General features: G+C 38.4%; 1 protein-coding gene across 7 annotated transcripts in view; it reads left to right on the top strand.

Annotated features, from left to right (window-relative positions):
* Positions 1-21,518, top strand: part of PCDH7 (protocadherin 7) — a 620,030-nt gene that overhangs the window by 63,649 nt on the left and 534,863 nt on the right. The window lies entirely within an intron of this gene.

Raw genomic sequence — 21,518 nt, 5'->3', positions numbered from 1 at the left:
GCCTAAGCAGAATGACTAAAGTGCAGTAGACCCCATACAACCTATAATACTGGTAAAATCAATACTGTGTGTTGCCGAGCAGTGTTGTACAGAATGTAAAAATTGCTGTTTATATGGCGTGATCCTACACTGTACACGTTATTGACTTTAATATTAGGTATCACATGCTGAATTCTGACCCAACCAGTATGTGTTTTTACAAGAGCGACAGAGACAATTAAATTAATAACTCAATTCTAAAGATAATCTGTATTTATAAAAATAAATTGCATATATGACATAAATGTAGTTGTTGGCACTTTGCTTTGTTCTCGTTGTAAAGTTAGCGGTTATAAACTGGCTATAGAGGTTGGTGTGCACATTTGACGTGTATCAGCCAAACCCACAGATTTTCGATAAGACTGGCCAAACCTTCTGATATATATTAGGTCCTAATGAACACAACTGCAATCAAGAGAGATACTAAAGAGAAAATATATAATAAGAGCAACTTGGTCTAGAGCTGGGTATACACATATGATGTGCATTAGAAATAATTATTAGGTTGGCCAACTTTTTGCACCTGTCCAAGGTCGTCTTGGCCACAATTGCAGAAGTCAATGGAAATAAACATCAAACATCATAGTTAGAGATCTAACACCATAGTTAGATATCAATTTTTGGAACCTTTTGTTCAAGGGAAGATTGAATGTTGCCGCTTGACGAGCTTTACAAATGTCGGCTCTACGAGCACTTTCTAAACAGTTACATCAACCCACGGAGGTTTGATTCTGTTGAGAACTTGTAGCCCATTTTGTGATCCCTTTGGCCACTGGAATCCTCTGGCATTCTCGAGGACCAGTATTATTCTAATCCAAAGTAATGTAGAATACTACATAATATAAAGGCTGCAGAATCATATTGGGGAATGGTACTATTGGATGATATGTGTGTTGTTAGAAATATTATGCGGAATCGTTTTATGTGGATTTTTTGTCATTGTTCACTATATCACAATTATTGAAAACAGTTCTGTGAAGAAGCAAATGAGATTGTAACTATTCTGTTTCTATGGGGACCCTTGCCTTTGCCTCAGAAAGAAATCTATTGAAATCTAATGAAATTTATGTGAGATTTCGATATTTATAGAGACTTAAAGGGGTATTCTCGTCTGGGCATTAACATTCAGTTTCACTAATCTTCCATTTATAAACATTTCTTCAATTGGATGTTATTAAAAAAAAATTTCCTGTGTGAAGATAATTTCTCATAAATGTAGTCATTCTGTCCCTTAGAAACGAGATGGCTTCCTCAGTTACGACCACGTCACACTCTGGCAGCGTGGGCCAGACATGAGCTATTGAGTCCTGCCTGACCTCCTGGATTCAGCAATCATTACCACAGGACGGCTGTAGGACTTGCAGTAACTCCCGGACATTTCATATACAAAAACTTTTTCTTTTTTTGTGCAATCTCTCAGGCAGAGGTGGCCGTATCCCAGGAAGCCATCTCGTTTCTAAGGGACAAAATGACTACATTTATGAGAAATTATCTTCACACAGGAACATTTTTTTTAATAACATCTAATTGAAGAAATGTTTATATATGGCAGATTAATGAAACTGAATGTGAATGCCCAGACGAGTATACCCCTTTAAGGCCTGTGTAGAGATTGCGTGACCTTACACAGGAACCACTACTTGAATGCAACAATAATGGTCGAGGTGAACATTTTTACTGTCCCCCGCCCCCTTGAAAATATATACCGTAGTTATGTTTTGTAGTCTACATTGTTAATCTCTAGGAAAAATATATACATTTCATTTACTTCTAGATGTACAGAAAAGTCATGTAATTCTGCTGAATATTTTGCCGTGACTCCTGCACATAGATTGAGGATATTTATTTTCTGCTGAACTATATGATATTTGACATGTTATTGCATGCTAAGTGAACACTATGTGAAGTATGAACATCTGTTTTTGATGATTCAGAAAACTGAATGCCAAATTAATCAAGGGGAAAGATTATAGTGATATCCTTTCTTACAGACTTAAACACCCACTAGTGAATTCAGCTTCTTACATGTCCTGGAAGGCTAAACATGCTGTGTATGCCTGGGATAACTTGAGTATAATCTACTGACAATATCATTACAATGCATCACGCACTCGACCCTATCATGGGGCCGTGAGCTAGCTAAGGAAAAGGTTAGCTCACAGTTTCCATAGAAGTCCATTGTGCACGTACAAGGACCATAGGTGGCTGCATCATGGTCTACTATCTGTTACTCCTGGGACAAAGAAGAATATCAAAATGGAGGTCAAACAAACCTCCTAATAGTGGATTGTGTCTCCTAGTCTACATGTATCCTTTTTATTATTTTGGTTGTTGTGCTTCCATAACATTGCAGGACATTGGTTTCCATATATGGGCACATTTACTTACCTGTCCTGTCGCGCTCCCCGATCCTGAATGTCTGATGATAATGAACTCTTCCACAATTCACTTAGATCGTGCGCCCGATTTCCTGAATGAGTCGCTTCCCCGATCAGGTCCGCCGGAGTTCACCTTCTTCTTCCCGGTGTATTTAAGTGCATGTGTTGCGACACAATTTTTAAGTTAAATCCCACAGTCTGTCCGAATCCATCGGATCGCCCTACCCCCATTTTGTGTCGCAAGAAAGCCGGCGCGATTGTGACAAAATCCAATCGCGTGCGTCACAATTCCCTTTTAAATGTGGCACAAATCAGAAAACGTCGGAATATCCAACGTTTGTGCGGTCCGCGGACCCTTAGTAAATGTGCCTCTATATATCTTATAGGAGGACATTTACTTGGATCTTCTGTTTAATAGCCAGTGGACCATTTTGACAAGCTCTGCGCAGCGCTGTGTAATCTGTGTGTGCTATAGAAATAAAGGTATTTATATTATTATTATTATTTAGTGATACTGGGGGACATTTATCAGGACTCAAGCCAGTTTTTTGGCTTACAACTCCTAAAATGATCGTAATTATTAGCAAACCACTGTAATTGCTACCGTTACCCTCTTGGCGTGGCCGGTGGTGCAACAGTGGAGCGGGAACACCCGCGTCTGTGCACTGACTATAGCCTGACCTGAAAGTTTGTAGGCTGTAGCACAGGCAGGCAGGACCTGACAAACAAGTGTCCGGTGGCACAAGCCACCCATCGGATACATCAGGAGACCAAAGCCTCCTGATGTACCTAGCCGTGCCAGAGGGGCAGGACCTTCATTATACATTAGCACACGAGTGGCGGTAAATGATAAATTTCCCCCACAAATGCAAAGGGCAACTCTTATTGTGAATGTTGTGGTAGGATCAGCTGTTAAATGGATGCCCATTGACTTGAACAGGCATAGTAGTGAGTAAGAAGTGGCATGATAATTCAACGGCCGGACCCCTGGCAACATTTCATAGACTGGGAAATCATCTTGATACAAAAGTACAGAATCCCAAAACAATAGTAAATCTGAGATGAAATATTGTTGAAAGACGGGCGATATCCAATCATGTAAATCCTTGCTTGACTAGAGGAGCCCCTCTGTCCTCGCGTGCTTTAGGTTTCTGTGCCAGCTATTTAGTCCCAGCTTCCTAGCAGCGGTGGTAAAAGACAAGTACAGTGAAGGAATTGATAAGCACTTGCAGAAGCCATCGAGCTAGACTGAATTTTAAAACAGGACGAAGGACTGAAGTTCTAGAATTGACAGTCAGAGCACAGACCAGATAAGCAAAACGTTCCACTTTTTATCTACTCTCAATTTCTAGGTTTCTTTGTTTATTTGAAAACAGACTTCTCGAAAGAAAAGGGAAAGGAATGGCCGGGACATGACGAGTAAATCAATTTCAAGGTTATTAGATTTTTTTTCAAGACGTTTTTTTTTTACCTCCGATTTATTTAAATATGAATTTCGGACAAAGGTTTTCTATTTTTTTACGGGCTGAGGAGAATATAATTAGAGTTGTTATCTGCTATAAATCACTGGAGGAATTACAGCTGTGAATGGAATACTAGACCAGCTTTAAAGAAGGCTCTGTTTAAGTCAACATACTTTGCGGGGATAGCCTGGGGATAATCCACGCGTTTTACATTGCATTCTGCTCCATGAAGACGCGCTGTCAGCCTGTTTTGATTAGCAAATTAATTACAACACAACACCAAACAGTTTCAATCTAACCGCAGCTTAGTTTGGTGGAGATATTTACAGCTTTGCTTCTTTATGTTATATTTTTATCTACCGGGTTTTTCCTATACGTCCTATAATAGAAACAGCTGCATATTTTATGTCAACATAAGTAGAATCACACACTCTTCTAAAGAGACTTAGCAATTTACCAGAGAGCAACACTGAGGAAATTAGGATGGGGCCTCACTCATTGCAAGTGTAGTAGCAAAGAAGGAACATGAAAAGATTATATTGATTTTTTTTATGCACACAGTGATGTCACAGTACAGGGATAAGACACACAGTGATGTCACAGTACAGGGATAATACACGCAGTGATGTCAATGTACAGGGGTAATACATTCAGTGATGTCACAGTACAGGGATAAGACACACAGTGATGTCACAGTACAGGGATAATACACACAGTGATGTCAATGTACAGGGATAATACATTCAGTGATGTCACAGTACAAGGATAATACACACAGTAATGTCATAGTACAGAGATAATACACACAGTGATGTCACAGTACAGGGATAATACACGCAATGATGTCACAGTACAAGGATAATTATACACAGTGATGTCACAGTACAGAGATAATACACACAGTGATGTCACAGTACAGGGATAATACACACAGCGATGTCACAGTACAGGGATAATACACACAGTGATGTCACAGTACAGGGATAATACACGCAATGATGTCACAGTACAAGGATAATTACACACAGTGATGTCACAGTACAGGGATAATACACACAGTGATGTCACAGTACAGGGATGATATACACAGTGATGCCACAGTACATGGATGATATACACAGTGATGTTACAGTACAGGGATAATACACACAGTGATGTCACAGTACAGTGACAATACACACAAGCATGCTGCATTGCAGAGATAATACACACAGTGCAGATGTAATAAACCTGCTGAGAGCAGCAGATCTATGGCTGTGCGGCCCCTCACAGATCTGATATTGATAACCTTTCCTTACGATCGGCCATCAATTTTTTTTAGCCAGTAAAATCCCTTTAAGACAATTAGAGCGAATACATCTTATCAATCATTTTTGTCATCTGATCGGAGTAGCTGTCGCTGTGTGTCGGTAACATACTGCTGCCATAGCTATAATATACGGTAGGAGGGAGGAAAGGATAATGTAATAACTTAATAACATCCATTTCAGTGTGGATTGTAGAAAATGAGCCACATACGTATTGTCCTGTAACTAATAACAGACATGGACACAAAGCCAAACGTGACAGATCTTTATCCAAACATCCTACATAATACACAATATGGATGTATTGTTATATATGTACAGCATAATAACCCCACAGTCAGCCCTTCTTCCATAGAAATCGCATCCGCTGTGTAAGCAGCAACACAATTATGTGTCTTATGCCCGAACTTTTCTTTCGCTACATAATGGGAAAGGTTAAATCCAGAATCGCTGTAAAATATTCATTCAGAAGGAAGAAATTGCTCCGTTGCATGCATCCACTCGCGCTTCTGCATCGCAAATGGATTAATGGAGCTTTCATGTCATTTGATCATTAAAATATGTTGGAATTGTTTCCATGTTTTCTCCCATTCGGATCATGAACTAATTGTGTGTAGAATGGCCGCTCCCCATTCTATATTTGAGCCGCAGGAAGAAAAATATCTCTTGGAACATTGATGACCCAAGAGGCGACTAAATGTAAAAATGCACCAAGCAAATGAGCGTTTCGTGAGACGACGGCCAAAATATCGGATGATCCATTAGTTAAAACGTTGTCCGCTTCCAAGTTCAAGTTTTGCAGGGATTCTCAGACAGCCCAGATGTTGGAGGGTGTAGAAATGTGTTTACGCCTGGGTGCCGGACACCAGCAGAATCGATGGCACTTCGGATCAGAATGATGTATAGATTAGAGGCAGAATGAAGGCTGAGCTAAGGACAGATCAATGCTAATAACATTATTCAACAGGATTGGAATTTTCAACAAGGGCTGAACGCTATTATACTTTAACTACAAGACGGCATCTGTTTTCCATAAAAAACAACTTCTTGCATGTAATAACATACATTATGTTATAGGGCTGACTGATACAATGAGTAATGACTGTATACATTGCAGGATTTTACATACTAAAGGGGTTGCGCTGAGTTAGAAAAATATAGGTTGTGTCTAATATTGCAGCTCAGCTCTATTGAGAGGAGTTTTTCTAAACTGCAATACCACACACAACCTGTAGATGAGAGGAGCACTATTTTTAGAAGAAAACAGCCATGTTTACAGAATTCTGGATCATCCATTCAAGGGGTGGTAAGGTTCTGGATGTGGAAGACACTTCTTTGTCAAGAAGGTGAATAGACAACAACATAGGGGCTCATTTACTAAGGCCCCCTGCGGACCGCACTTTTGTCGGGCATCCCCGCGATTTCCATTTTGCGCTGCTGGGACAGGGACTTAAAAGTTTTTTTTGGCGCCCGCGATCAAATTTTGGTGCAATTGCACCGGCTTTCATGCGACAGAAATCGGGGGGGGGCTGGCAGTCGGACGATCCGGCAGATTCGGACAAACCGCAGGATTTAACTTCAAAATCGTGTCGCAAGCAAAGCACTTACATGCACCGAGAGGAAGATGGTGAACTCTGGTGGACCTGAGCGGGGAAGCGACACATGCAGGAAATCGGGCGCACGATCTTAGTGAATCGCAGCGCAGTGCATTCTGGACGGACAATGCACTTTCAGGAACTCCGAGGGACTGGGTAAGTAAATGTGCCCCATAGTGTCAAGTGAATACAAACAAATATGGACAATTTAGGGCATTGGAGGAAATTGTGTATTTCCTCCAAGGGCCTATTTAGGGCCTATTTAGGGCCTATTGTGTATTGCCATCTCAAGCTAGTCATACAGAAAGACCCCATGCTTGACTTGTCCCCTTAGATCAGTAGGCAGCCATACAGAGATGTAAGGTTACACAGTTAAAATATACAAATACCCTTTAAGGGGCTCTATAGCATTGGAAAAACATGGCTCCTGTTCTCTAGAAAATATACCACAAGTTGTGTCTGATACTGCAATTGAGCCAAATTCTCTTCCATGTATCTGAATTGCAATACCAGACACAACCACAGCTGCAGATGAGGTGTTGTTTCTGAAAAAAATAATAGACATGTCTATATAATCCTTGGCAACCACTTAAAGAAATTAAAGCCCAAGATGCTGATACATCATTGCCTCTTAAAGGGGCTGTTAAGGATTAGAAAAACATGGCTGCTTTGTTTCAGAAACAACGCCACACCTGTCCAGAGATTGCCTGAGATTGTAGGTTAGCTCTTCTATTTTCAATGGATCTTAATTGCAGTATCAGACACATGTCTGGTGCTATCATTTTTAAAAACTGGAAATTCAGTGCAGGGAACTGACAATTTGTAGCAGCAAAGTCCTGGGGTTAACTACTTAACTAGAGATGAGTGATTAAATTAAAAAAGTGCAATTTCATATGAATTTCATGAAAAATGGAATGAAAACCAAAGTTTAGAGACTTGGACGTTGTGGAAGCCATGACCAATCTCCTGGAGTCATTTGTGGCTGGTTCTTCATCGGGTCACAGCAAAATTTCTACTAAGAACGGGGGCTTCTCAAAGAGTATCCACCATCCTGGAGTCCTGACAAAGGGGCCAGAGCTGCATTACCCAGGGGGCATCGATTAGGTGATATCCTTCCTGGATATTTTGGAGCTGGTGTACTCACTGTCCTCATGCCAAGTCAGGGCTCCAGGGGTTCGGTTTTCGAAATTCGGTGACTGAGATGGTGTGTCAGGCCATGCTTGAAAGGGCTCTTGGAAGTCGGTCACTGCTTCCACAAACTTAGGTTCAAACTAATTTTATTCAGATTCTTACACTCAACCCCAACCCATATAGGTTAACTCATCAAGTGTCGGAGATGAATTGGCTTGCCTATGAAAGTTGCTTGTATTAGAAGACATTGTATAAGAGGCATGTGAAGAGATAAGATCCATCTCAACAAAGAACCATGAGCCTTTCTTGCACAACTGAACTTTTGTCATAGTTTGTATCCTTGGTACTTTTAATAAATAGTTGAGGGAAGCGGTGACTGCCTGCGGGAAACATACTGTATCATAAGGAGACAAACTAGTACCTGCTAAAGGTCAGTGTCAGTCATTTCTTTCTACGATCTCTTTCAGTGGCAGCTGCTGCTTTCCTTTCAAAGCCGGGAAAAAAAATATTTGGCTTGTTGAAAGAACAGCAGACACGACTTACTACAATATAAGCATCCTGCGCAGTGCCTTACAATATGCTTGGAAATCATTTTAGGGCAACTTTGCATAAGACATTGTGCTACATACTCCACAGCCATTCATCAAATGAGTACAGGAATATTACTGTCATACTCCAACTGCAGAGGAAATACAAGGAAAAATATATCACCTCATTCTTCCCGCGTGTTCATAAAATATGATGTATTGATTCATTTCCAACACTTGGGGACTTGAGGAATTTTTTTTTTGTGCTAGTAAAAGTTATGCATTAAGTGGCTGAAGATGTGAGCCTTTAATAGGGAGAAAATTTGCATGTAATATGCAAACTATTAACTGGAAACAATAAATCTTTTTTAGGTACTTTGGGCAAATAAAAGAAATGAAGGTCGTGTTATTATACAACACTTAGGCGTGCATATGGAAATGTAAAAAAAAGTGCAATTAGAGTCATGGAAGGACGAATGACAATGATAAAAGTCTGTTTAATGAAACGCAGCCGTATACAAAGCAAGAACTTTTTTGGTGCGCGCAAGGCCGTGTACTTTATGTGCTCCAGTTATTATGCATTTGTCTAAGTGACTACTAAAACTCTCTGATCACTCTGTCTAGAAGAAAAAATGAAGATCGGATATCGACTTTGGGAAGGCTGTAGTATTGGATCTGGTTAAGGGTTTATTGTTTATGGGTCTCCCATAAACCTTTGGATTGATGGGGGTCCTGCACTGATCAGCAGATTACAACTCAACAACACATAGAAAGGTGATCCTTCTGACCACAACTTGTAACACTCTACCAAAATCTTCTGATCAGTGTGGGGTCAAGATGTCACACCAATTTCCAATTACCAATTTCCAATACCTTACCTCGTTAATTGTTAGTCTTGTAGAACCCTTTAAATGGCTACCATGCTGTGCATATGAGGTCTAGTGCACACGGCATTCATAAGGATCTGCCCTTCTATCATTTTTGAAGAAAAGTCATATTCTGACCAAAAAGCCAAGGAAAACTTTGAAGAATATTTCATTTATCATCATTTATGATCATAACCTTTATGAGAAAGAGGCTTCAGAATGTTTGACATGGATGGAGGTTCAAATTTGTTTTTTTTCTTTTGGATTAACACTTATAAAAAAAAGTTGTATACAAATGATGATCATTTGATTTTTTCAGCTTTATTAGTGGAAATCAGAAGAAATAGTCAACACTAAAACATATCTCAAATACATATCTTACCAAGATTGTGCATTTTTTACCTACTTATATTTAATTGACTCCCATGAGTGTATATGGGTGCTATATTGGTGCTATGGTAGATATTGATAAGATCCAGCACTGTTATGATGCCTTAAAAACACATTTCCATGGGTATAATACCCTACCGTACAATTAAGTGTTTAGCCCAGGAGTCAATTTCAATTACTAGGACTATACCTGCGTAAGAACTTCCTCCATTGTTGCCTTGAAGACCAGTGTTTATATATTTATTTGTGAATATTACAATTATGGAAGACAGGAAGTGATGTCATCAGTATGTCCTTATCATATTACATAAATGCGCTTTAAACTAAATTATCTAAATATGCACAGGATGAGTAAAACACCCTTTTAGTAAACATAGGGGGAAAAGGCCCATCTTTTAAGTAATGCACTTAACATGACCTCTATCTTTAAAGCTACTATAATGGATCCAATGGGATGGAAGACATGTTATATATCAGAGAACACATAATTGTCCCAGAAATGAAAACGCTGCAATCAAATTAGTGAAATCTCTTGGGGTTCTTGCAACAAAAATTATCACCAAGAACTAGGAATGTTTCCTGTGATGGACAACTTTTTGACATGTTCAATCAGCTGTTCATGGCGCTGAATGCAGAGTTTAGGTCCAATCAATATTAACCCACATGAGAATCCCAGGAGTTGATAAGTTTCGAATCACAGAACATGTTGCCAATCTGATTGTTGGAATCACTATATGAGACAATTTTAGTCTTCTTTGATCTGCCACATGAGAACATTTCCATTGAAAAACTTGCCCTGGATCCAATATGATGGCTTTCAAAATGGGAGCCAAGTTCTGGCTACAGTCTAAAAGGGGTATTCCGACTAGTAATTTTATCTTTGGTAAATATATATATATATATATATATATATATATATATATATATATAACCTTTTCCCATGTAAGTACATTTTGATTTAATTACAGTGAATGAATAAGAAAATCTACCAACACAGTCCTCTAAATATGCAACCTAAAAAAAACCTGCTCTGATTTGAAGAACTCCTGAGAAGCTTGAATTTAATAAGATTCCTTGCAGAAGAGATATGAGAATTATGGATGTCTGGCTATTTATATGAAATCATGCATGCCCATCAGACCTGGTCTACAAGAAGTACCAGAAAACTCTAATGAAAAAAGTTTTCCTGAACAATCCAATTTCTGAGAGTCATGTCATAAATGAATTATCAAAACAAATATATTTTTCAGCAGTTTTTCTAAGATTCACTTTTTGCTCTAGAATCTCCGACTGTTATGCACCATTTGGGTTATTCTGGGAGGTCACTATGAAGTAGTCCATAAAATTGGCTAACTACTAAATTATCGGAAAATGTCGGTAACATAGAGCATGTTTAGAACTTTCCATTATTCCATCTGAAATGAAAGTCTGAGCACTAATCTTGGGATTTCATCTTATCCAACCTCTACAGGGTGAAACTGGTCAACCAGAGGACCAACTGAGTCTAACACTTCCTATGGTGGGCTAAAAGACTGAAAAAAATGATTCTTTAGGCCATTTCCTCAACTTAGACTACGCTAAACAATATGTGCAATTCACAATGATCTGCCCAATCTAACCTTATCTTGGATGGTGCTCTGTGTAGTAGTATTCCTCTCAATGGTGTGCTCTTATAAAGCTTTCAAATAACCATAATATATAGGGACTAAGAAGCAGTGTAAAACAGCATGGGGTCTATATAAAAATGTTTAACCATGTGGTTAAAAAATAATATACTGTTGAATGTTCGAGTTGTAATGGTGTAAGATACTTAAAGGGATTTTTCAGGAATTTGTTATCAATGGGTGAATGTAAATCGTTTGGGTATGTGATCAATAACAGTTTAGGGGAGGAACCCCTGCACTCTGGAACCAGCACAACTCATTTAACAGTGTACCAGAAATAAGCGCAGTGTGGTACAATTTGTAGCAGCTGAGTGGCACTAAGCTTAAGCAACCAGATCTACGCTACCTGGTGCATAGTGATCCTGGTCAGTAACTAAGCATCTGCTTTGGTATGGTATGGTGGACCATCCATGGGGTGTCCAAAGTTGGACTCCAACCAATCTGCAATGATCTATCCTTAAAATCAGTCTTAAATAGTAAATTCCAATGAAAACTTTTTGAGTAAATTTTACTACATATTTTTCAACCAATACCATCACACAATGACAAATATCTTGTCCAGACATGATGTTATCCAGAATTCTATAATATCTGAATAACACAGCGATACAACAAATAGTAAATTGTGATAGTATTGAAAACAATGGGGAAACCCTTTCAGAAATGACAACCCTAGCAGCAAATCTTGAAGACCAACCAAAAGAACAAACTGCCAGAGGTTATGGCAGATGACCAGTTTCTTTTTCCTTAGGGGTGTCAGTTGCACTGCTTGTTGGTAAATCAGTTGCATAACTCGGGGACATCAGTTGGCATTGATTGGGTCATGAGTTGTATTAGATGTGGGTATGGTCACTGTTGTGTGTGAATACACACCAAACGAACCTGCTCAAAACTCCAGGTGCACAGTCCTCTGAGAGTACTTCTCTTCTCCCAAGCAAACATAAACTTCAGAACAGTTGAGGTCGGCACATCTATGACTAAGGACCTTATCGTTCAGAAATGCGTAAGAAGATGCTTTTTTCTTCACTAATATGTTAATACCTGTAACTTGCTGTGTCACCATGTATGAATAAAGGATTCAAGATTTCCGGTGAAACAAAAAGTGCCGACCTCATCTGTTCTGAAGTTTAGATGTGGGTATCCCTTGCATTGCTTGCTGAAGCATCAGTTGCATTGCTCCTTGGGACATCAGTTGCATTGCTCCTTGGGACATCACTTGCATTATTCGGAGACATCAGTTGTGACTGATTGGGTCACTTGTGGGTATCCCTAGTATTGCTCGCTGAGGCATCAGTTGCATTGCTCGGGATATCAGTGGATACTATTTTCTGGGCCCTCAACCGGCCCAGGACTCCACAATACAAAATAGTAAAATGGGGGTATATTTAGTTAAATGTTTCCCGGCTTCGTATTTCTTCTTTTTTACCAAGTGTACGACTCAAAGAAGAGAAATAAATCAGTCTCGACCGCATCAACTTTTTTTCACACCTGGATAAAGTTGATTAAATGAGTGCCATTTATGTTAAATATCTCTTGTTTCATCAATGCCTCATTTTACCGACTTGTTAACTGCTCAATGTTTTTTAGGAGTTGAGTTTGTCCTTTGTTTGCATCATTTCATGTATGAAAGGGGTAGGCAAACAACACGACTCAGGAAATAAGGCAGATGTAGGCAAAAGTGAATCATCACGTAGGATTGAGCAGATTCCTGTAAACATTGTTTAAGTACGGCACATGGGTATTTTATACATAAATAGACGAATTAAATTTAGCAGAACATAAACATGCCATATGGGTTTTACGTGAATGCTTACGGCTTACGTGAATGCCATGGATGTGGTGCGGAGCTTGGAATATTGGTGCAGAGCTGAATCAGTTGCTTAACTCTTTGTACATCATTTTGGTATTTTTTAAGAAGATGCACTTGCGGTATTATAGAAAACCACAAATGGCCTTATGAACAAACTCATTTTTATCCCCCAAAGGGAAATTAAACGAGCCTGTCCTGCTTGTTTTTTAAGCCAACAATTATTTAAGCAATCTTTTTTTCCCCTTGTGGATATCCTCACCTTCTGTTGGGAAGCCACAGGACTTGGCCTGCTGCCCTTTGCTTTATTCGGTCTGTGCCTCATCTCCGGGCAACTAATGAACTACATTGGCTCTCATTAGCCTCTTTACAGTGATGCCATTCACATTCGCTCTCCTCGCTTGATCTCATAGGTCGCTATCTTACTCTGATATTACATCTAAAAATTAACTTCTAATTAGTGAGGTGCATTGATCCAGAAGACACGTTAAACTCTAAATTCAGACATCAGGGGGGCATTACACAGCCCACATTCTACATGAATGGAGCACAAACATCAAGCCTGCTTAATCGCTTCTTAAAGGGACGTCTGATGTGCAAAAAGCTTGAAACATTTTTAAAAGTGGAAACATATGTAACTTATTAAAGTGTTGTAAACAGTGCACAGGGATTGCGTCAGCAACACAACTTTATTTCACAACCAGAACAAATAAGAATTGGAGAAGGGACAAGTCATAGGCTTCAGATTTCATCACAATTTCCAGTTTATGCACGTGATTGAAGACTTAAAAAAAATTTGTAACCTCTCCTGACATTTCTGTTTTAGTAAATATTTGTATCACTAATGAAATAACAAGCCTCAGTCAGGTTTTCTTTATGTTCTTCTGTCTTTCCGCATTGTAATTGACCAATAAGTTGATAGGTGGGTGTTACCAGTTGGGAATGTGTCTCTTCACTCTCTGCCCAGTAAGAGCTGATATATCCGAACATTCACGAACACAACCCTTGACAACAGAAAAGGTAGCTTCCCCTTGCCAAGTTATTCATACCTTGAAAAATACTGCATACAGTACATTTATAAGAAATAATGCCTAAATTATCATTCCATGGGGAATATAAGTATTTAGACATGTCAGGACAGGAAACAGCTCTACCTTTCATTTTTAAATAAAATTGCTCGTAATTGGAAGTTTCTAATGCGAAATATGCAAAAGGTCTCATAAGGGCTCATTTGATGATATCCTCTTACATAAATACACCAGCTCCGTCTATAACTTATGACTTATAAATACGTTGATTAAAAATACATTGAACCCTATTTGAAGTGACTATGTCTTGGAGGTGATGTTCTGGAAAAATATGGTCATTAAACAGGAAATTGTCCCATTTGGTCAGGATAAGGGGGTGGTCCTAAAAAGAGGTGATCATCTCTGTAAGTATAACCTTCAAATGTGTGGTTGATGGGATTTGATGGTTTTTGAGACACTTCACATTTATATTTATAGCAACAACTAAAGTGGATTAAATTTGTTAAGAATCATGATAATATGGACACTTGGTGCTTATAGTCAGTTAATATATCCATATTATTTTGATCTACTTTGTTAAGATTTTAGTGTTGAAAAACACTATCGGCAGATTCTGCCAATTACATCCAAAGTGTTAGCTATCACGAGATTGACTAAAACTTAGCACTTGATTTCGAGAGTTGGATGACACCCCACAGCTCATTTATATGGTGGCAACACAAATTCTACTTTGCCATTAGTCTAACTTGTGCTTGAAACTTGCATCATTTGCAGTGTAATAAATGTGGTGTTTTCATAGAGTTCTTTATTGGTGTTGAAGATTTATTTTACAAAATTGTATTATTTTGTAGGAAATGCAATAATGAACCATTTGTCTTATATTATACAAGGGTATAGCCTTAACATTGAATATTCTGAAAAATCTAGCACATTGTATATGGACTTTTAAACATTTGGGTCACTCACAGTGGTGAATCAAGTACAGAGTAATTTGATTCATATCCTGGTGTGAATCAGCTCTTGGCCCATTCAGCTCGCTTTCCCTGTGGGCCCATCATATCACAGTTCGATGCTGCTTGCAGTAAAATAGAATTTCATCACATTATTCCTTAGGCTAACACACTCGAGCTTCAGAGCATGACCTCTTGTCCAGCAAACGATTTCTCTCTGGAATATGCCGTTTTGCCTCCCTGGCTTTGTAGAATGCCCTGATGTATTTCTCAGTTCTATCGAGTCCCTCTTTGCCATCTCACAAAACTAATAGGCCCTATACCAGACAAAGGTAATTCTTAATTCTCCTAAGTTGTAGAGGAAAACCTTTGAACCTTGCAATACCTTGGTGACATACCCTGTACCTAAGGAATTTATTGAAGATTTTTCTAAGAAAATGGAGAAACTAGATATATTCATAAAAGTAAATAATTGTATTGCAATGTTGTGGCTGTATTTTATATCCTTTTTATATAACCATATATACATGATATTATGTTTTGTATTATATCATGTAGATTTCCATGTTACTATTGAAATTGACTTTGAATATGTTAAAGGTGTCCATTTTCATTACTTCCCAAGCCAAAACTTAGGATCCGGTTGAACTCATAACCTTATGGAGGGTTACTTGTGCCGTGTCTTCACCTCCCATTCCAGCTTTCCCAAGGAATCAAATCTGGGTGTCTATCACAGAAGTCAGGAGTTGCAGAACAACCACACTTTGTCGATAGGTAGACCAAAACGTTAAATCAAAGTAATTTTTACATTGTATAAATTAACAAATGATTAAATCCAATCATTATGTGATCATCTTCTAAAGTGCCACATGTGTCGGGCAGAGTTCTCAAATAATGTCAAATCTGCCGCCAAATTTAATAAAAACTGTGGTATTATTGAAATTCTCATTTCGTTATTGAAGAGCTGTTTGATAACTCCACCAACGGCATGTGGGTTGGCTTATGGTAACATACGCATTCCACAAACTGTGAGGGTAGTTCATTCTCGACTATTTTTGAAAAGTATTTGTTTTGTGTAATTGGTCGGCACAGATCAATAGCAAATTAAGGAGTTATGAAAAATTAGGGATGATTGGTTATTGTACATGTTTTTTTGTGCCCTCATATTACTTCTTGGCTTAATATATCCTAAATTTAGTATCATGCGATTACCAATCTAGATAGCTGGAGCCCACATGAAATGTAAGCAAGGACTCATGAGCACATCTCCTACAATTCTCATTATATGGATCATCCAAAATTAAAATGTGACTCTTCACTACACGCAAATGAATCATTGTTTCTTGGAGTCAGTGGGCGGCTGGGTTAAAATAAGTCAAAGCTGAAGCTCCGCTCTGAAATAATCATTAAACTCCTCATACGGATTATTTAATGTCAATTTTTGGGAGCAATTGCAAATTTCCCTAAGTCAGTTGTAGCCTAGAAATCTAAATAAAATATGTAATTCTATCCATTTCTCAGTGACAAGTAATGTCATGAAGACACCCATTTCCTTTTAATGGTAACATACATAATTCTGAATCATTTGACCGAAATGGAAGAGATGAGTGGGGCTTAGACATAAAAAATTTACTCAGTATTGCCAATTATTTTTTAGCAGAAAACCTAAAATGATATAACGAGTTCATGCGTAGGAAATATTGTCATGGTTTCCAAAAACCGAGACACCTATTAATATGCTGTTGCCGACTAACATAAATAAGAACTTCTAGACATCTCATCCGCATAAGCATTTGCTGTCAGACTTTTATCAATGTAGGAGCAACATAATCTGACTTATAATATCAGATATCTTCAGTTGCTTTTCAAGGATAAGATGTCCGTTTTCTCCATTTTCCTGCCGCCTGACAGTGATGTCATTAACATTCGCAAAAGCCATAAATATTAATGACATGACACATATATGAGATGCAATGAGCTTCGGTCTATTATGAAATAATATGTCTGAAAAGGCTTTTGTTAAGTATGATAATTCATTCTCGACTTGCAGAAGCACAATGGGAATAAAAGTTCAAAATAGTCAGGGCAGATCATTTGAAAAGCTCTGTGATTTCCTCTAATGGAATCTCTGGTAATATGACCCTTTGGAGGACTTCAAGACATCTAGACACTTCCAACTGGAATGAAAGAGCAAGGTCAAGGCAGATTGCTTCACTGACACATTTATCTGCCGATAACATTAGGACTCGTATATTATTCGGTTATACATATTGTCGTTTCGTGTTCTCATGAGATATGGAGACGACAGGTGGGACAAGCTTAGGTGCACGTTGCAAAAAACAAGGAAACGGGTTCTACAATAAAACTTGATTACACAGCGTTTCTTTTCATTGAATGTGAATGTTTGTAGAAAGTGATAATTGGTGAATGTAAATGAGCAAAATGTAATGTTGTTTGCAAGTTTGTTAGCTGTTTGTGTTTATTTACATATTCTGCCTAGCAACAGTTGGGTTAGAATCTTCCTGGTACATTACTAGTGTTAATCTGACAATGCAGTTTACAATGTGCTGAGTGCTAACTATTTCAGCTGTTCCTTTTACCCCTCACACACAATCATGTGTCACTGAAATGTTCTCAGTGGTGAATAGGGAGTAAATAAACTGTGAGACTCAACTGGTGGTTCCTCATCTCCTTTAAGAGAACAAAAAGCATCGGATGGGGTGTGATGAGCGTACCAGAGGTGATGAGGGCCCACCTTCAATCCATAACATCCTCACGTAGGATATATCATCAATAAATTATACAAAGCCAGATGATATTGGCTCCATGCACTTTCAAATGGGTTTGTCATCCGCAGGATATTTAGGCCGTTTGAACTTTGGCCCATCAATGGATTTTCTGGTACTTTGATATGCCAGTCTGACCCTAAGAACAAAAGTATTGGGTGTGTTGAAAATTACCACATCCTCCCCTTCTTTGTCCTTACATCTTCCATCAGGTGAAATACAAGACACCCTACATACTTAGCTGGTCCTCTGGATCTTTGGGCCGATTATAATGTGTTAGAGCCTTGACCCACCAGGGGATTTACTTCTACTTTAATGTGCCAGTTTGACCCTGTAAACAAAAGTATTTGGTATGTTAAAGTTCAACGCATTCTTCCAGTAAGGTGAAAGTCAAGCCAGCCCAAAATACATAGATGTCTATCTGGAAGTGCCGAATTAAAAGTTTCAGGTGACAAACATCAGACGTTTTAAATATTGTTTTACTGGAAGTAATCAAATGAGATTTATATTAAATATTCTCGAACAAAGAATCCTGAAAACATTTCCTAATTAATAAAGCCATTTCTTTATTATTTCAAATATTTTAAAATGCACTTGTTTTGTGAACCCCATTTGTTCGTCCATATGTATTCTTCCTATTAAAATAAAAAACAAACTTTTTGACCAAGCAATGAATAAACTCTCAGGAAATCATAAACCATGGAACCATGAATTTACATCTGTGCTTTCAGGGACTCTCAATTATTAAACTCTTCATTTATGCTAGATCCTGATCATTGTGTCCTTCTCCTTACATGTAGATATGACTAGGGTTTAAATACAGTACTGTGATGAAAACTGTAAGCGTTAATCATCTTTGTAAATTTTAAAGTGGGTTGGTATAATTACCATTACCTTAATAATTAAATTATTATAATTTTATAAGGCAGTGTTGGTGGACCTATTGAATGGGTGCCAGAGGTGGCACTCAGAGCCTTTCCTCTGGGCACCCAGGCCTTCACCCCAACACAAAGTTTGCCAGACAGGACTCAAGGCTTCGTCCTGAGGTCCAATACAGCCCATGACTTGCTATGCTCAGCGCCGTTTTAAAGCGACATCCTTGGCTGCCGGGGATACAGGAGGAATGAGAAGGTGTGGATAGAAACAGATTATTGTTTTAGCTCCTGCTCTGGGAACCCTGATTCTTCCCCTTAAGCGGACCCTGGAGGGAAGCTAAAATCCATATTTCTCCATCATCAATCTATTGTATTGGTGAACTCAGGACACCCATAGGATTAAAACCTGTGATACAGCAGGGATCAATAAGTTACTGCTTAAATTGTCATATTGGCACTTTGCGACATATAAGTGGGTTTTAGTTGTACGTTGGGCACTCTGTCTCCAAAAAGTTGGGCATCACAGTTATAAGGCAAAATATTCAGTGCCCTGATTGCAATTGTATCTATATGTTAATATCAGCATTACTATAATTTTTTTTCTTTCAATAAATTCCAAATTCTATCATATTTTACCAAAGCAGAAAAATCTCTGAATCCCCTACTATCCATATTCCATATAAAGAGTATTGTAACACACCAAGGAATCTCGTCATATTGTACTTGTTTTTTCTCTTCAGATGTAGAGATTGAGGGGTCATTCTGGAAGTATTGATGGTCACTGCACTTAATTAGAGAAGCCGAGCAAGATCAATGCTCATAAGGCTTTAACACAATGCAATTTATGTGGCCCCCACATTTAATTTCCTAGACGAGCTCAAATCTTTGTCTGTGTCTCTGCCGTTTTGCTGATCTACACAGATTTCATTACACATAATGTATGGACTTAAGACATTGTAAATGTAACGGCCATGATTCAACAGGGGGTATGCCATAGATTTAGAGCTGACTCGGCAACATCATTTGATTACTTGGTGCATAGGGCAGGAGAGTTACGAAGTCACTAGAGATGTCCCAACTAATTTTTTTTATAACAAAATATTCAATAAAAAGTTGTGGACACTCAAATCCTTTAATTTACGTAGATATCATAATGATGAAGTATACCTGAGAAGTTAATAGCTTATGACTTCAAAATGTACTGTATATGCACACCTCCCAACTTTCTCTTAAAGGCAGGTTTAAGAATAAAGAAGGACCACACATGTCAGAATTCAGCATGCCAAATGCTTTGGATCTGTGGTACATATCAAGAAGATCTAGTAGTAGCTTGGTAGTCTTTGGTGAATTTGGGTGTCCAGGTTACGTGGGGTTGAGCTGCAGCAGGCTGTGTGCCTTTGTCTCGGTCTCCTCTCCTCCAGACATATACAGCTCAATCAACCATTTCCACTTCCTGCTATGTGCATTGAGCAGGCAAGGGAGGGTGATAGTGTGAAAAAGAAGAAGAATGTCTTAAGGAGATCGGGACACAGCTCTATGCCCCAGAACTCTCCAGACACTACTGACAGGGAGCCAGGTACTGTAAAATAAAGTTTTCTAAAGTACTGAAATGATAAAGAATGCTGGCATTTTTAAAATTAGCATAGCATAGAATTTTAAGAACTGCCACAAGCTAAATATGACATTCCACGTGACAGGTTCGATAGAACCTATCTTGTATGTATTCTGGGGACTGCTTGTATTAGGGATCAGCAATTCGTGATTAAGGCTCCCTGATGTATAGCACTTGTATTTCTTGCCTCTATTTCCTATTGCTATGTTTGTTACATACATGTCCACAGATTACTTAGGATGATGGTGGATCAGTATAAAGTTCATATAAGTATACATAAATATTGCATTGTGTTACACTGCCATGAAAATTGATTATTCAATTTTTATGCTTATGAGATTTCGTTAGAATATTTAGCATTCTTATAAATTCTAAGATTCGGAGCTTCTATTCCATGGGGCAGAGGTGATCCATTTAATATTCGCTAAAAACAAAAGAAGGTACATATCTGATGTCACCTTAAATTTTTGTAAAATACATATAGGAAAAAATAGACAATGTCAAGAACGTAAGGGCAAATTGTTCAGTGCGTTTTGAATTCTTCTCATGATCGAAACTTTTTATATACAGGCAGTCCCCGGGTTACATACAAGATAGGGACTGTAGGTTTGTTCTTAAGTTGAATTTGTATGTAAGTCGAAACTGTATATTTTATCATTGTAGTTCCCGACAATTTTTTTTTTTTGCCCCAGTGACAATTGGAGTTTCCAATTTTTTTGCTGTAATAGGACCAAGAATTATCAATAAAGCTTCATTGCAGACAATTTTAAGCTGATTATTGCAATCTGGGACTATTTTAAAGCATCCAGACAGCTTCACCAGAGGTCAAGGTGGGCAGAGGGGTCCGTCTGTAACTATGGGTTGTCTGTAAGTCGGGTGTCCTTAAGTAGGGGACCGCCTGTAAATATATAAAATTTTCTTTTTTTTCAATGTCACCGTTTTTTTTTTTATATTGGCTTCACTTGTATTATAGTTGCTTTTAAGTATAGCAATGCAAACAACAAAGAGGAAGTTGAGGTAGGAACTTTCCCCATCGCACAGAAACTCTTCTAATCTTAGCCTTGAAGGTATTTTAATATTCAATGCAACTTCTGTTATAG

The sequence above is a fragment of the Engystomops pustulosus genome, chromosome 1 (genome assembly GCF_040894005.1).
Source record: "Engystomops pustulosus chromosome 1, aEngPut4.maternal, whole genome shotgun sequence".
Taxonomy (NCBI): domain Eukaryota; kingdom Metazoa; phylum Chordata; class Amphibia; order Anura; family Leptodactylidae; genus Engystomops; species Engystomops pustulosus.
This window is presented reverse-complemented; position numbering and strand designations above follow the sequence as displayed.